We start from the raw sequence: 17,655 nt of genomic DNA, 5'->3' as shown, positions 1-17,655 counted from the left end.
TCTGTACCAGCTGGGGTGGATAGAGGGGACTGTACCAGCTCGGGTTGGTTAGAGGGGTCTGTACCAGCTGGGGTGGATAGAGGGGTCTGTACCAGCTGGGGTGGATAGAGGGGTCTGTACCAGGTGGAGGGTCTGTACCACCTGGGGTGGATAGAGGGGTCTGTACCAGGTGGAGGGGTCTGTACCAGGTGGGGTGGATAGAAGGGTCTGTACCAGGTGGGGTGGATAGAGGGGTCTGTACCAGCTGGGGTGGATAGAGGGGTCTGTACCAGCTGGGGTGGATATAGGGGTCTGTACCAGGTGGAGGGGTCTGTACCAGCTGGGGTGGATAGAGGGGTCTGTACCAGCTGGGGTGGATAGAGGGGTCTGTACCAGCTGGGGTGGATAGAGGGGTCTGTACCAGCTGGGGTGGATAGAAGGGTCTGTACCAGGTGGGTGGATAGAGGGGTTTGTACCAGGTGGGTGGATAGAGGGGTTTGTACCAGGTGGGTGGATAGAGGGGTATGTACCAGGTGGGGTGGATAGAGGGGTCTGTACCAGCTGGGGAGGATGGAGCGGTCTGTACCAGGTGGGGTGGATGGAGGGGTCTGTACCAGGTGGAGGGGTAGGTACCAGCTGGGGTGGATAGAGGGGTCTGTACCAGCTGGGGTGGATAGAGGGGTCTGTACCAGGTGGGGTGGATAGAGGGGTCTGTACCAGGTGGGGTGGATAGAGGGGTCTGTACCAGGTGGAGGGGTCTGTACCAGCTGGGGTGGATAGAGGGGTCTGTACAAGCTAGGGTGGATGGAGGGGTCTGTACCAGGTGGGGTGGATGGAGGGGTCTGTACCAGCTGGGGTGGATAGAGGGGTCTGTACCAGCTGGGGTGGTTAGAGGGGTCTGTACCAGCTGGGGTGGTTAGAGGGATCTGTACCAGCTGGGGTGGATAGAGGGGTCTGTACCAGGTGGAGGGGTCTGTACTAGCTGGGGTGGATAGAGGGGTCTGTACCAGGTGGAGGGTCTGTACCACCTGGGGTGGATAGAGGGGTCTGTAACAGGTGGAGGGGTCTGTACCAGGTGGGGTGGATAGAGGGGTCTGTACCAGCTGGGGTGGATAGAGGGGTCTGTACCTGGTGGGGTGGATAGAGTCGTCTGTACCAGCTGGGGTGGATGGAGGGGTCTGTACCAGGTGGAGGGGTCTGTACCAGCTGTAGTGGATACAGGGGTCTGTACCAGGTGGAGGGGTCTGTACCAACTGGGGTGGATAGAGGGGTCTGTACCAGATGGAGGGGTCTGTACCAGCTGGGGTGGATGGAGGGATCTGTACCAGTTGGTGTGGATGGAGGGGTCTGTACCAGGTGGGTTGGATAGAGGGGTCTGTACCAGGTGTGGTGGATAGAGGGGTCTGTACCAGCTGGGGTGGATAGAGGGGTCTGTACCAGCTGGGGTGGATAGAGGGGTCTGTACCAGCTGGGGTGGATGGAGGGGTCTTTACCAGGTGGAGGGGTCTGTACCAGCTGGGGTGGATAGAGGGGTCTGTACCAGCTGGGGTGGATAGAGGGGTCTGTACCAGCTGGGGTGGATAGAGGGGTCTGTACCAGCTGGGGTGGATAGAGGGGTCTGTACCAGGTGGAGGGGTCTGTACCAGCTGGGGTGGATAGAGGGGTCTGTACCAGCTGGGGTGGATAGAGGGGTCTGTACCAGGTGGGGTGGATAGAGGGGTCTGTACCAGGTGGGGTGGATAGAGGGGTCTGTACCAGGTGGAGGGGTCTGTACCAGCTGGGGTGGATAGAGGGGTCTGTACTAGCTGGGGTGGATAGAGGGGTCTGTACCAGGTGGGGTGGATAGAGGGGTCTGTACCAGCTGGGGTGGATAGAGGGGTCTGTACCAGCTGGGGTGGATAGAGGGGTCTGTACCAGCTGGGGTGGATAGAGGGGTCTGTACCAGCTGGGGTGGATAGAGGGGTCTGTACCAGGTGGGGTGGATAGAGGGGTCTGTACCAGGTGGGGTGGATAGAGGGGTCTGTACCAGGTGGAGGGGTCTGTACCAGCTGGGGTGGATAGAGGGGTCTGTACCAGCTGGGGTGGATAGAGGGGTCTGTACCAGGTGGAGGGGTCTGTACCAGCTGGGGTGGATAGAGGGGTCTGTACCAGCTGGGGTGGATAGAGGGGTCTGTACCAGCTGGGGTGGATAGAGGGGTCTGTACCAGGTGGGGTGGATAGAGGGGTCTGTACCAGGTGGGGTGGATAGAGGGGTCTGTACCAGGTGGAGGGGTCTGTACCAGCTGGGGTGGATAGAGGGGTCTGTACCAGCTGGGGTGGATAGAGGGGTCTGTACCAGGTGGGGTGGATAGAGGGGTCTGTTCCAGCTGGGGTGGATAGAGGGGTCTGTACCAGCTGGGGTGGATAGAGGGGTCTGTACCAGCTGGGGTGGATAGAGGGGTCTGTACCAGGTGGGGTGGATAGAGGGGTCTGTACCAGGTGGGGTGGATCGAGGGGTCTGTACCAGGTGGGGTGGATGGAGGGGTCTGTACCAGGTGGGTTGGATAGAGGGGTCTTTACCAGGTGGAGGGGTCTGTACCAGCTGGGGTGGATAGAGGGGTCTGTACCAGCTGGGGTGGATGGAGGGGTCTGTACCAGGTGGAGGGGTCTGTACAAGCTGGGGTGGATAGAGGGGTCTGTACCAGGTGGAGGGTCTGTACCACCTGGGGTGGATAGAGGGGTCTGTAACAGGTGGAGGGGTCTGTACCAGGTGGGGTGGATAGAGGGGTCTGTACCAGCTGGGGTGGATAGAGGGGTCTGTACCTGGTGGGGTGGATAGAGTCGTCTGTACCAGCTGGTGTGGATGGAGGGGTCTGTACCAGGTGGAGGGGTCTTTACCAGCTGTAGGGGATACAGGGGTCTGTACCAGGTGGAGGGGTCTGTACCAACTGGGGTGGATAGAGGGGTCTGTACCAGATGGAGGGGTCTGTACCAGCTGGGGAGGACAGAGGGGTCTGTACCAGCTGGGGTGGATGGAGGGGTCTTTACCTGGTGGAGGGGTCTGTACCAGCTGGGGTGGATAGAGGGGTCTGTACCAGCTGGGGTGGATAGAGGGGTCTGTACCAGCTGGGGTGGATAGAGGGGTCTGTACCAGCTGGGGTGGATAGAGGGGTCTGTACCAGGTGGAGGGGTCTGTACCAGCTGGGGTAGATAGAGGGGTCTGTACCAGCTGGGGTGGATAGAGGGGTCTGTACCAGCTGGGGTGGATAGAGGGGTCTGTACCAGGTGGGGTGGATAGAGGGGTCTGTACCAGGTGGGGTGGATAGAGGGGTCTGTACCAGGTGGAGGGGTCTGTACCAGCTGGGGTGGATAGAGGGGTCTGTACCAGCTGGGGTGGATGGAGGGGTCTGTACCAACTGGGGTGGATAGAGGGGTCTGTACCAGCTGTGGTGGATAGAGGGGTCTGTACCAGCTGGGGTGGATGGAGGGGTCTGTACCAGCTGGGGTGGATATAGGGGTCTGTACCAGGTGGGGTGGATAGAGTGGTCTGTACCAGCTGGGGTGGATAGAGGGGTCTGTACCAGGTGGGGTGGATAGAGGGGTCTGTACCAGGTGGGGTGGAAAGACGGGTCTGTACCAGGTGGAGGGGTCTGTACCAGCTGGGGTGGATAGAGGGGTCTGTACCAGCTGGGGCGGACAGAGGGGTCTGTACCAGGTGGGGTGGATAGAGGGGTCTGTACCAGGTGGAGGGGTCTGTACCAGCTGGGGTGGATAGAGGGGTCTGTACCAGCTGGGGTGGATGGAGGGGTCTGTACCAACTGGGGTGGATAGAGGGGTCTGTACCAGCTGTGGTGGATAGAGGGGTCTGTACCAGCTGGGGTGGATGGAGGGGTCTGTACCAGGTGGGGTGGATAGAGGGGTCTGTACCAGCTGGGGTGGATGGAGGGGTCTGTACCAGGTGGGGTGGATAGAGGGGTCTGAACCAGGTGGAGGGGTCTGTACCAGCTGGGGTGGATAGAGGGATCTGTACAGGCTGGGGTGGATAGAGGGGTCTGTACCAGGTGGGGTGGATAGAGGGGTCTGTACCAGGTGGGGTGGATAGAGGGGTCTGTAGCAGCTGGAGTGGATAGAGGGGTCTGTACCAGGTGGGGTGGATGGAGGGGTCTGTACCAGGTGGAGGGGTCTGTACCAGCTGGGGTGGATAGAGGGTTCTGTACCAGCTGGGGTGGATAGAGGGGCATGTACCAGCTGGGGTGGATAGAGGGGTCTGTACCAGCTGGGGTGGATAGAGGGGTCTGTACCAGGTGGACGGGTCTGTACCAGCTGGGGTGGATAGAGGGGTCTGAACCAGCTGGGGTTGGATAGAGGGGTCTGTACCAGGTGGAGTGGATAGAGGGGTCTGTACCAGCTGGGGTGGATAGAGGAGTCTGTACCAGCTGGGTGGATAGAGGGGTCTGTACCAGGTGGGGTGGATAGAGGGGTCTGTACCAGCTGGGGTGGATAGAGGGGTCTGTACCAGGTGGGGTGGATAGAGGGGTCTGTACCAGGTGGGGTGGATGGAGGGGTCTGTACCAGCTGGGGTGGATGGAGGGGTCTGTACCAGGTGGGTTGGATAGAGGGGTCTTTACCAGGTGGAGGGGTCTGTACCAGCTGGGGTGGATGAGGGATCTGTACCAGTTGGGGTGGATGGAGGGGTCTGTACCAGCTGTGGTGGATAGAGGGGTCTGTACCAGCTGGGGTGGATGGAGGGGTCTGTACCAGGTGGGGTGGATATAGGGGTCTGTACCAGGTGGGGTGGATAGAGTGGTCTGTACCAGCTGGGGTGGATAGAGGGGTCTGTACCAGGTGGGGTGGATAGAGGGGTCTGTACCAGGTGGGGTGGAAAGACGGGTCTGTACCAGGTGGAGGGGTCTGTACCAGCTGGGGTGGATAGAGGGGTCTGTACCAGCTGGGGCGGACAGAGGGGTCTGTACCAGGTGGGGTGGATAGAGGGGTCTGTACCAGGTGGAGGGGTCTGTACCAGCTGGGGTGGATAGAGGGGTCTGTACCAGCTGGGGTGGATGGAGGGGTCTGTACCAACTGGGGTGGATAGAGGGGTCTGTACCAGCTGTGGTGGATAGAGGGGTCTGTACCAGCTGGGGTGGATGGAGGGGTCTGTACCAGGTGGGGTGGATAGAGGGGTCTGTACCAGCTGGGGTGGATGGAGGGGTCTGTACCAGGTGGGGTGGATAGAGGGGTCTGAACCAGGTGGAGGGGTCTGTACCAGCTGGGGTGGATAGAGGGATCTGTACAGGCTGGGGTGGATAGAGGGGTCTGTACCAGGTGGGGTGGATAGAGGGGTCTGTACCAGGTGGGGTGGATAGAGGGGTCTGTAGCAGCTGGAGTGGATAGAGGGGTCTGTACCAGGTGGGGTGGATGGAGGGGTCTGTACCAGGTGGAGGGGTCTGTACCAGCTGGGGTGGATAGAGGGTTCTGTACCAGCTGGGGTGGATAGAGGGGCATGTACCAGCTGGGGTGGATAGAGGGGTCTGTACCAGCTGGGGTGGATAGAGGGGTCTGTACCAGGTGGACGGGTCTGTACCAGCTGGGGTGGATGGAGGGGTCTGTACCAGGTGGGGTTGGATAGAGGGGTCTGTACCAGGTGGGGTGGATAGAGGGGTCTGTACCAGCTGGGGTGGATAGAGGGGTCTGTACCAGGTGGGGTGGATAGAGGGGTCTGTACCAGGTGGGGTGGAAAGACGGGTCTGTACCAGGTGGAGGGGTCTGTACCAGCTGGGGTGGATAGAGGGGTCTGTACCAGCTGGGGCGGACAGAGGGGTCTGTACCAGGTGGGGTGGATAGAGGGGTCTGTACCAGGTGGAGGGGTCGGTACCAGCTGGGGTGGATAGAGGGGTCTGTACCAGCTGGGGTGGATGGAGGGGTCTGTACCAACTGGGGTGGATAGAGGGGTCTGTACCAGCTGTGGTGGATAGAGGGGTCTGTACCAGCTGGGGTGGATGGAGGGGTCTGTACCAGGTGGGTTGGATAGAGGGGTCTGTACCAGGTGGGGTGGATAGAGGGGTCGTTACCAGCTGGGGTGGATAGAATGGTCTGTACCAGGTGGGTGGATAGAGGGGTTTGTACCAGGTGGGGTGGATAGAGGGGTCTGTACCAGGTGGGGTGGATAGAGGGGCATGTACCAGGTGGGGTGGATAGAGGGGTCTGTACCAGCTGGGGTGGATAGAAGGGTCTGTACCAGGTGGGTGGATAGAGGGGTTTGTACCAGGTGGGTGGATAGAGGGTATGTACCAGGTGGGGTGGATAGAGGGGTCTGTACCAGGTGGGGTGGATAGAGGGGTCTGTACCAGCTGGGGTGGATGGAGCGGTCTGTACCAGGTGGGGTGGATGGAGGGGTCTGTACCAGGTGGAGGGGTAGGTACCAGCTGGGGTGGATAGAGGGGTCTGTACCTGGTAGGGTGGATAGAGTCGTCTGTACCAGCTGGGGTGGATGGAGGGGTCTGTACCAGGTGGAGGGGTCTGTACCAGCTGGAGTGGATACAGGGGTCTGTACCAGGTGGAGGGGTCTGTACCAACTGGGGTGGATGGAGGGATCTGTACCAGTTGGGGTGGATGGAGGGGTCTGTACCAGGTGGGTTGGATAGAGGGGTCTGTACCAGCTAGGGTGGATAGAGGGGTCTGTACAAGCTGGGGTGGATAGAGGGGTCTGATCCAGCTGGGGTGGATAGAGGGGTCTGTACCAGCTGGGGTGGTTAGAGGGTTCTGTACCAGCTGGGGTGGATAGAGGGGTCTGTACCAGGTGGAGGGTCTGTACCACCTGGGGTGGATAGAGGGGTCTGTACCAGGTGGAGGGGTCTGTACCAGGTGGGGTGGATAGAAGGGTCTGTACCAGGTGGGGTGGATAGAGGGGTCTGTACCAGCTGGGGTGGATAGAGGGGTCTGTACCAGCTGGGGTGGATATAGGGGTCTGTACCAGGTGGAGGGGTCTGTATCAGCTGGGGTGGATAGAGGGGTCTGTACCAGCTGGGGTGGGTAGAGGGTTCTGTACCATGTGGGGTGGATAGAGGGGTCTGTACCAGCTGGGGTGGATAGAGGGGTCTGTACCAGCTGGGGTGGATAGAAGGAGTCTGTACCAGGTGGGTGGATAGAGGGGTTTTTACCAGGTGGGTGGATAGAGGGGTATGTACCAGGTGGGGTGGATAGAGGGGTCTGTACCAGGTGGGGTGGATAGAGGGTTCTGTACCAGCTGGGGTGGATGGAGCGGTCTGTACCAGGTGGGGTGGATGCGGGGTCTATACCAGGTGGAGGGGTAGGTACCAGCTGGGGTGGATAGAGGGGTCTGTACCAGCTGGGGTGGATAGAGGGGTCTGTACCAGGTGGGGTGGATAGAGGGGTCTGTACCAGGTGGGGTGGATGGAGGGGTGGATGGAGGGGTCTGTACCAACTGGGGTGGATAGAGGGGTCTGTACCAGGTGGAGCGGTCTGTACCAGCTGGGGTGGATAGAGGGGTCTGTACAAGCTAGGGTGGATGGAGGGGTCTGTACCTGGTAGGGTGGATAGAGGGGTCTGTACCAGCTGGGGTGGATATAGGGGTCTGTACAAGGTGGAGGGGTCTGTATCAGCTGGGGTGGATAGAGGGGTCTGTACCAGCTGGGGTGGATAGAGGGTTCTGTACCATGTGGGGTGGATAGAGGGGTCTGTACCAGCTGGGGTGGATAGAGGGGTCTGTACCAGCTGGGGTGGATAGAGGGGTCTGTACCAGCTGGGGTGGATAGAGGGGTCTGTACCAGGTGGGGTGGATAGAGGGGTCTGTACCAGGTGGGGTGGATAGAGGGGTCTGTACCAGTTGGAGGGGTCTGTACCAGCTGGGGTGGATAGAGGGGTCTGTACCAGCTGGGGTGGAGGGGTCTGTACCAGCTGGGGTGGATAGGGTCTGTACCAACTGGGGTGGATAGAGGGGTCTGTACCAGCTGTGGTGGATAGAGGGGTCTGTACCAGCTGGGGTGGATGGAGGGGTCTGTACCAGCTGGGGTGGATATAGGGGTCTGTACCAGGTGGGGTGGATAGAGTGGTCTGTACCAGCTGGGGTGGATAGAGGTGTCTGTACCAGGTGGGGTGGATAGAGGGGTCTGTACCAGGTGGGGTGGAAAGACGGGTCTGTACCAGGTGGAAGGGTCTGTACCAGCTGGGGTGGATAGAGGGGTCTGTACCAGCTGGGGCGGACAGAGGGGTCTGTACCAGGTGGGGTGGATAGAGGGGTCTGTACCAGGTGGAGGGGTCTGTACCAGCTGGGGTGGATAGAGGGGTCTGTACCAGCTGGGGTGGATGGAGGGGTCTGTACCAACTGGGGTGGATAGAGGGGTCTGTACCAGCTGTGGTGGATAGAGGGGTCTGTACCAGCTGGGGTGGATGGAGGGGTCTGTACCAGGTGGGGTGGATAGAGGGGTCTGTACCAGCTGGGGTGGATGGAGGGGTCTGTACCAGGTGGGGTGGATAGAGGGGTCTGAACCAGGTGGAGGGGTCTGTACCAGCTGGGGTGGATAGAGGGATCTGTACAGGCTGGGGTGGATAGAGGGGTCTGTACCAGGTGGGGTGGATAGAGGGGTCTGTACCAGGTGGGGTGGATAGAGGGGTCTGTAGCAGCTGGAGTGGATAGAGGGGTCTGTACCAGGTGGGGTGGATGGAGGGGTCTGTACCAGGTGGAGGGGTCTGTACCAGCTGGGGTGGATAGAGGGTTCTGTACCAGCTGGGGTGGATAGAGGGGCATGTACCAGCTGGGGTGGATAGAGGGGTCTGTACCAGCTGGGGTGGATAGAGGGGTCTGTACCAGGTGGACGGGTCTGTACCAGCTGGGGTGGATAGAGGGGTCTGAACCAGCTGGGGTTGGATAGAGGGGTCTGTACCAGGTGGAGTGGATAGAGGGGTCTGTACCAGCTGGGGTGGATAGAGGAGTCTGTACCAGCTGGGTGGATAGAGGGGTCTGTACCAGGTGGGGTGGATAGAGGGGTCTGTACCAGCTGGGGTGGATAGAGGGGTCTGTACCAGGTGGGGTGGATAGAGGGGTCTGTACCAGGTGGGGTGGATCGAGGGGTCTGTACCAGGTGGGGTGGATGGAGGGGTCTGTACCAGGTGGGTTGGATAGAGGGGTCTTTACCAGGTGGAGGGGTCTGTACCAGCTGGGGTGGATGGAGGGATCTGTACCAGTTGGGGTGGATGGAGGGGTCTGTACCAGGTGGGTTGGATAGAGGGGTCTGTACCAGGTGGGGTGGATAGAGGGGTCGTTACCAGCTGGGGTGGATAGAATGGTCTGTACCAGGTGGGTGGATAGAGGGGTTTGTACCAGGTGGGGTGGATAGAGGGTTCTGTACCAGGTGGGGTGGATAGAGGGGTATGTACCAGGTGGGGTGGATAGAGGGGTCTGTACCAGCTGGGGTGGATAGAAGGGTCTGTACCAGGTGGGTGGATAGAGGGGTTTGTACCAGGTGCGTGGATAGAGGGGTCTGTACCAGGTGGGGTGGATAGAGGGGTCTGTACCAGCTGGGGTGGATAGAGGGGTCTGTACCAGCTGGGGTGGATGGAGCGGTCTGTACCAGGTGGGGTGGATGGAGGGGTCTGTACCAGGTGGAGGGGTAGGTACCAGCTGGGGTGGATAGAGGGGTCTGTACCTGGTAGTGTGGATAGAGTCGTCTGTACCAGCTGGGGTGGATGGAGGGGTCTGTACCAGGTGGAGGGGTCTGTACCAGCTGGAGTGGATACAGGGGTCTGTACCAGGTGGAGGGGTCTGTACCAACTGGGGTGGATAGAGGGGTCTGTACCAGTTGGAGGGGTCTGTACCAGCTGGGGTGGATGGAGGGATCTGTACCAGTTGGGGTGGATGGAGGGGTCTGTACCAGGTGGGTTGGATAGAGGGGTCAGTACCAGCTAGGGTGGATAGAGGGGTCTGTACAAGCTGGGGTGGATAGAGGGGTCTGATCCAGCTGGGGTGGATAGAGGGGTCTGTACCAGCTGGGGTGGTTAGAGGGGTCTGTACCAGCTGGGGTGGATAGAGGGGTCTGTACCAGGTGGAGGGTCTGTACCACCTGGGGTGGATAGAGGGGTCTGTACCAGGTGGAGGGGTCTGTACCAGGTGGGGTGGATAGAAGGGTCTGTACCAGGTGGGGTGGATAGAGGGGTCTGTACCAGCTGGGGTGGATAGAGGGGTCTGTACCAGCTGGGGTGGATATAGGGGTCTGTACCAGGTGGAGGGGTCTGTATCAGCTGGGGTGGATAGAGGGGTCTGTACCAGCTGGGGTGGATAGAGGGTTCTGTACCATGTGGGGTGGATAGAGGGGTCTGTACCAGCTGGGGTGGATAGAGGGGTCTGTACCAGCTGGGGTGGATAGAAGGAGTCTGTACCAGGTGGGTGGATAGAGGGGTTTGTACCAGGTGGGTGGATAGAGGGGTATGTACCAGGTGGGGTGGATAGAGGGGTCTGTACCAGGTGGGGTGGATAGAGGGTTCTGTACCAGCTGGGGTGGATGGAGCGGTCTGTACCAGGTGGGGTGGATGCGGGGTCTATACCAGGTGGAGGGGTAGGTACCAGCTGGGGTGGATAGAGGGGTCTGTACCAGCTGGGGTGGATAGAGGGGTCTATACCAGGTGGGGTGGATAGAGGGGTCTGTACCAGGTGGGGTGGATGGAGGGGTGGATGGAGGGGTCTGTACCAACTGGGGTGGATAGAGGGGTCTGTACCAGGTGGAGCGGTCTGTACCAGCTGGGGTGGATAGAGGGGTCTGTACAAGCTAGGGTGGATGGAGGGGTCTGTACCTGGTAGGGTGGATAGAGGGGTCTGTACCAGCTGGGGTGGATATAGGGGTCTGTACAAGGTGGAGGGGTCTGTATCAGCTGGGGTGGATAGAGGGGTCTGTACCAGCTGGGGTGGATAGAGGGTTCTGTACCATGTGGGGTGGATAGAGGGGTCTGTACCAGCTGGGGTGGATAGAGGGGTCTGTACCAGCTGGGGTGGATAGAAGGGGTCTGTACCAGGTGGGTGGATAGAGGGGTTTGTACCAGGTGGGTGGATAGAGGGGTATGTACCAGGTGGGGTGGATAGAGGGGTCTGTACCAGATGGGGTGGATAGAGGGTTCTGTACCAGCTGGGGTGGATGGAGCGGTCTGTACCAGGTGGGGTGGATGCGGGGTCTATACCAGGTGGAGGGGTAGGTACCAGCTGGGGTGGATAGAGGGGTCTGTACCAGCTGGGGTGGATAGAGGGGTCTGTACCAGGTGGGGTGGATAGAGGGGTGGATGGAGGGGTCTGTACCAACTGGGGTGGATAGAGGGGTCTGTACCAGGTGGAGCGGTCTGTACCAGCTGGGGTGGATAGAGGGGTCTGTACAAGCTAGGGTGGATGGAGGGGTCTGTACCAGGTGGGGTGGATGGAGGGGTCTGTACCAGCTGGGGTGGATAGAGGGGTCTGTACCAGCTGGGGTGGTTAGAGGGGTCTGTACCAGCTGGGGTGGATAGAGGGGTCTGTACCAGGTGGAGGGTCTGTACCACCTGGGGTGGATAGAGGGGTCTGTACCAGGTGGAGGGGTCTGTACCAGGTGGGGTGGATAGAAGGGTCTGTACCAGGTGGGGTGGATAGAGGGGTCTGTACCAGCTGGGGTGGATAGAGGGGTCTGTACCAGCTGGGGTGGATATAGGGGTCTGTACCAGGTGGAGGGGTCTGTATCAGCTGGGGTGGATAGAGGGGTCTGTACCAGCTGGGGTGGATAGAGGGTTCTGTACCATGTGGGGTGGATAGAGGGGTCTGTACCAGCTGGGGTGGATAGAGGGGTCTGTACCAGCTGGGGTGGATAGAAGGAGTCTGTACCAGGTGGGTGGATAGAGGGGTTTGTACCAGGTGGGTGGATAGAGGGGTATGTACCAGGTGGGGTGGATAGAGGGGTCTGTACCAGGTGGGGTGGATAGAGGGTTCTGTACCAGCTGGGGTGGATGGAGCGGTCTGTACCAGGTGGGGTGGATGCGGGGTCTATACCAGGTGGAGGGGTAGGTACCAGCTGGGGTGGATAGAGGGGTCTGTACCAGCTGGGGTGGATAGAGGGGTCTATACCAGGTGGGGTGGATAGAGGGGTCTGTACCAGGTGGGGTGGATGGAGGGGTGGATGGAGGGGTCTGTACCAACTGGGGTGGATAGAGGGGTCTGTACCAGGTGGAGCGGTCTGTACCAGCTGGGGTGGATAGAGGGGTCTGTACAAGCTAGGGTGGATGGAGGGGTCTGTACCTGGTAGGGTGGATAGAGGGGTCTGTACCAGCTGGGGTGGATATAGGGGTCTGTACAAGGTGGAGGGGTCTGTATCAGCTGGGGTGGATAGAGGGGTCTGTACCAGCTGGGGTGGATAGAGGGTTCTGTACCATGTGGGGTGGATAGAGGGGTCTATACCAGCTGGGGTGGATAGAGGGGTCTGTACCAGCTGGGGTGGATAGAAGGGGTCTGTACCAGGTGGGTGGATAGAGGGGTTTGTACCAGGTGGGTGGATAGAGGGGTATGTACCAGGTGGGGTGGATAGAGGGGTCTGTACCAGATGGGGTGGATAGAGGGTTCTGTACCAGCTGGGGTGGATGGAGCGGTCTGTACCAGGTGGGGTGGATGCGGGGTCTATACCAGGTGGAGGGGTAGGTACCAGCTGGGGTGGATAGAAGGGTCTGTACCAGCTGGGGTGGATAGAGGGGTCTGTACCAGGTGGGGTGGATAGAGGGGTGGATGGAGGGGTCTGTACCAACTGGGGTGGATAGAGGGGTCTGTACCAGGTGGAGCGGTCTGTACCAGCTGGGGTGGATAGAGGGGTCTGTACAAGCTAGGGTGGATGGAGGGGTCTGTACCAGGTGGGGTGGATGGAGGGGTCTGTACCAGCTGGGGTGGATAGAGGGGTCTGTACCAGCTGGGGTGGTTAGAGGGGTCTGTACCAGCTGGGGTGGTTAGAGGGATCTGTACCAGCTGGGGTGGATCGAGGGGTCTGTACCAGGTGGTTGGGTCTGTACTAGCTGGGGTGGATAGAGGGGTCTGTACCACGTGGAGGGTCTGTACCACCTGGGGTGGATAGAGGGGTCTGTAACAGGTGGAGGGGTCTATACCAGGTGGGGTGATAGAGGGGTCTGTACCAGCTGGGGTGGATAGAGGGGTCTGTACCTGGTGGGGTGGATAGAGTCGTCTGTACCAGCTGGGGTGGATGGAGGGGTCTGTACCAGGTGGAGGGGTCTGTACCACCTGGAGTGGATACAGGGGTCTGTACCAAGTGGAGGGGTCTGTACCAACTGTGGTGGATAGAGGGGTCTGTACCAGCTGGGGTGGATAGAGGGGTCTGTACCAGGTGGGGTGGATAGAGGGGTCTGTACCAGCTGGGGTGGATAGAGGAGTCTGTACCAGCTGGGTGGATAGAGGGGTCTGTACCAGGTGGGGTGGATAGAGAGGTCTGTACCAGCTGCGGTGGATAGAGGGGTCTGTACCAGGTGGGGTGGATAGAGGGGTCTGTACCAGCTGGGGTGGATGGAGGAGTCTTTACCAGGTGGAGGGTTTGTACCAGCTGGGGTGGATAGAAGGGCGTGTACCAGCTGGGGTGGATAGAGGGGTCTGTACCAGCTGGGGTGGATAGAGGGGTCTGTACCAGCTGGGGTGGATAGAGGGGTCTGTACCAGCTGGGGTGGATAGAGGGGTCTGTACCAAGTGGGGTGGATAGAGGGGTCTGTACCAGGTGGGGTGGATAGAGGGGTCTGTACCAGGTGGAGGGGTCTGTACCAGCTGGGGTGGATAGAGGGGTCTGTACCAGCTGGGGTGGATAGATGGGGTCTGTACCAGGTGGGGTGGATGGAGGGGTCTGTACCAGGTGGGGTGGATAGAGGGGTCTGTACCAGCTGGGGTGGATAGAGGGGTCTGTACCAGGTGGGGTGGATAGAGGGGTCTGAACCAGGTGGAGGGGTCTGTACCAGCTGGGGTGGATACAGGGGTCTGTACAGGCTGGGGTGTATAGAGGGGTCTGTACCAGGTGGGGTGGATAGAGGGGTCTGTAAAAGCTGGGGTGGATAGAGGGGTATGTTGCAGGTGGGGTGGATGGAGGGGTCTGTACCAGGTGGAGGGGTCTGTACCAGCTGGGGTGGATAGAGGGGTCTGTACCAGCTTGGGTGGATAGAGGGGCATGTACCAGCTGGGGTGGATAGAGGGGTCTGTACCAGCTGGGGTGGATAGAGGGGTCTGTACCAGGTGGACGGGTCTGTACCAACTGGGGTGGATAGAGGGGTCTGTACCAGCTGGGGTGGATAGAGGGGTCTGTACCAGGTGGACGGGTCTGTACCAGCTGGGGTGGATAGAGGGGTCTGAACCAGCTGGGGTTGGATAGAGGGGTCTGTACCAGCTGGGGTGGATAGAGGGGCGTGTACCAGCTGGGGTGGATAGAGGTGTCTGTACCAGCTGGGGTGGATAGAGGGGTCTGTACCAGGTGGAGGGGTCTGTACCAGCTGGGGTGGATAGAGAGGTCTGACCCAGCTGGGGTTGGATAGAGGGGTCTGTAACAGGTGGGGTGGATAGAGGGGTCTGTACCAGCTGGGGTGGATAGAGGAGTCTGTACCAGCTGGGTGGATAGAGGGGGCTGTACCAGGTGGGGTGGATAGAGGGGTCTGTACCAGCTGGTGTGGATAGAGGGGTCTGTACCAGGTGGGTTGGATAGAGGGGTCTTTACCAGGTGGAGGGGTCTGTACCAGCTGGGGTGGATAGAGGGGTCTGTACCAGCTGGGGTGGATGGAGGGGTCTGTACCAGGTGGGGTGGATAGAGGGGTCTGTACCAGGTGGGGTGGATTGAGGGGTCTGTACCAGCTGGGGTGGATAGAGAGGTCTGTACCAGGTGGGGTGGATAGAGGGGTCTGTACCAGGTGGGGTGGATGGAGGGGTCTGTACCAGGTGGGGTGGATGGAGGGGTCTGTACCAGGTGGGGTGGATAGAGGGGACTGTACCAGGTGGAGGGGTCTTTACCAGCTGGGGTGGATAGAGGGGTCTGTACCAGCTGGGGTGGATAGAGGGGCATGTACCAGCTGGGGTGGATAGAGGGGTCTGTACCAGCTGGGTGGATAGAGGGGTCTGTACCAGGTGGGGTGGATAGAGGGGTCTGTACCAGCTGGGGTGGATAGAGGGGTCTGTACCAGGTGGGGTGGATAGAGGGGTCTGTACCAGCTGGGGTGGATGGAGGGGTCTTTACCAGGTGGAGGGTCTCTACCAGCTGGGGTGGATAGAAGGGCGTGTACCAGCTGGGGTGGATAGAGGGGTCTGTACCAGCTGGGGTGGATAGAGGGGTCTGTACCAGCTGGGGTGGATAGAGGGGTCTGTACCAGGTGGACGGGTCTGTACCAACTGGGGTGGATAGAGGGGTCTGTACCAGCTGGGGTGGATAGAGGGGTCTGTACCAGGTGGACGGGTCTGTACCAGCTGGGGTGGATAGAGGGGTCTGAACCAGCTGGGGTTGGATAGAGGGGTCTGTACCAGCTGGGGTGGATAGAGGGGCGTGTACCAGCTGGGGTGGATAGAGGTGTCTGTACCAGCTGGGGTGGATAGAGGGGTCTGTACCAGGTGGAGGGGTCTGTACCAGCTGGGGTGGATAGAGAGGTCTGACCCAGCTGGGGTTGGATAGAGGGGTCTGTACCAGGTGGGGTGGATAGAGGGGTCTGTACCAGCTGGGGTGGATAGAGGAGTCTGTACCAGCTGGGTGGATAGAGGGGGCTGTACCAGGTGGGGTGGATAGAGGGGTCTGTACCAGCTGGTGTGGATAGAGGGGTCTGTACCAGGTGGGGTGGATAGAGGGGTCTGTACCAGGTGGGGTGGATGGAGGGGTCTGTACCAGGTGGGTTGGATAGAGGGGTCTTTACCAGGTGGAGGGGTCTGTACCAGCTGGGGTGGATAGAGGGGTCTGTACCAGCTGGGGTGGATGGAGGGGTCTGTACCAGGTGGGGTGGATAGAGGGGTCTGTACCAGGTGGGGTGGATTGAGGGGTCTGTACCAGCTGGGGTGGATAGAGAGGTCTGTACCAGGTGGGGTGGATAGAGGGGTCTGTACCAGGTGGGGTGGATGGAGGGGTCTGTACCAGGTGGGGTGGATGGAGGGGTCTGTACCAGGTGGGGTGGATAGAGGGGACTGTACCAGGTGGAGGGGTCTTTACCAGCTGGGGTGGATAGAGGGGTCTGTACCAGCTGGGGTGGATAGAGGGGCATGTACCAGCTGGGGTGGATAGAGGGGTCTGTACCAGCTGGGTGGATAGAGGTGTCTGTACCAGGTGGGGTGGATAGAGGGGTCTGTACCAGCTGAGGTGGATAGAGGGGTCTGTACCAGGTGGGGTGGATAGAGGGGTCTGTACCAGCTGGGGTGGATGGAGGAGTCTTTACCAGGTGGAGGGTCTGTACCAGCTGGGGTGGATAGAAGGGCGTGTACCAGCTGGGGTGGATAGAGGGGTCTGTACCAGCTGGGGTGGATAGAGGGGTCTGTACCAGCCTGGGTGGATAGAGGGGTCTGTACCAGCTGGGGTGGATAGAGGGGTCTGTACCAGCCTGGGTGGATAGAGGGGTCTGTACCAAGTGGGGTGGATAGAGGGGTCTGTACCAGGTGGGGTGGATAGAGGGGTCTGTACCAGGTGGGGTGGATAGAGGGGTCTGTACCAGGTGGGGTGGATAGAGGGGTCTGTACCAGCTGGGGTGGATGGAGGAGTCTTTACCAGGTGGAGGGTCTGTACCAGCTGGGGTGGATAGAAGGGCGTGTACCAGCTGGGGTGGATAGAGGGGTCTGTACCAGCTGGGGTGGATAGAGGGGTCTGTACCAGCCTGGGTGGATAGAGGGGTCTGTACCAGCTGGGGTGGATAGAGGGGTCTGTACCAATTGGGGTGGATAGAGGGGTCTGTACCAGGTGGGGTGGATAGAGGGGTCTGTACCAGGTGGAGTGGTCTGTACCAGCTGGGGTGGATAGAGGGGTCTGTACCAGCTGGGGTGGATAGAGGGGTCTGTACAGGCTGGGGTGGATAGAGGGGTCTGTACCAGGTGGGGTGGATAGAGGGGTCTGTACCAGCTGGGGTGGATAGAGGGGTCTGTAGCAGGTGGGGTGGATGGAGGGGTCTGTACCAGGTGGAGGGGTCTGTACCAGCTGGGGTGGATAGAGGGGTCTGTACCAGCTGGGGTGGATAGAGGGGCATGTACCAGCTGGGGTGGATAGAGGGGTCTGTACCAGCTGGGGTGGATAGAGGGGTCTGAACCAGCTGGGGTTGGATAGAGGGGTCTGTACCAGGTGGGGTTGATAGAGGGGTCTGTACCAGCTGGGGTGGATAGAGGGGTCTGTACCAGGTGGAGGGGTCTGTACCAGCTGGGGTGGATAGAGGGGTCTGTACCAGCTGGGGTGGATGGAGGGGTCTGTACCAGGTGGGGTGGATAGAGGGGTCTGTACCAGGTGGGGTGGATTGAGGGGTCTGTACCAGCTGGGGTGGATAGAGAGGTCTGTACCAGGTGGGGTGGATAGAGGGGTCTGTACCAGGTGGGGTGGATGGAGGGGTCTGTACCAGGTGGGGTGGATGTAGGGGTCTGTACCAGGTGGGGTGGATAGAGGGGACTGTACCAGGTGGAGGGGTCTGTACCAGCTGGGGTGGATAGAGGGGTCTGTACCAGCTGGGGTGGATAGAGGGGCATGTACCAGCTGG

The 17,655-nt window shown here is 60.1% G+C and overlaps 1 protein-coding gene across 2 annotated transcripts in view; it reads right to left on the bottom strand.

The window, feature by feature from the left end:
* The window catches only part of LOC145850536 (C-terminal-binding protein 2), a 283,476-nt gene that overhangs the window by 105,317 nt on the left and 160,504 nt on the right, over positions 1 to 17,655 (bottom strand). The window lies entirely within an intron of this gene.

This window comes from Salmo salar, chromosome 01 (assembly GCF_965601325.2).
Source record: "Salmo salar chromosome 01, fSalSal1, whole genome shotgun sequence".
NCBI classification, from domain to species: Eukaryota; Metazoa; Chordata; class Actinopteri; order Salmoniformes; family Salmonidae; genus Salmo; species Salmo salar.
Note: the sequence above shows the minus strand (reverse complement) of the source record. Positions and strands in the feature narration are given on the sequence as shown.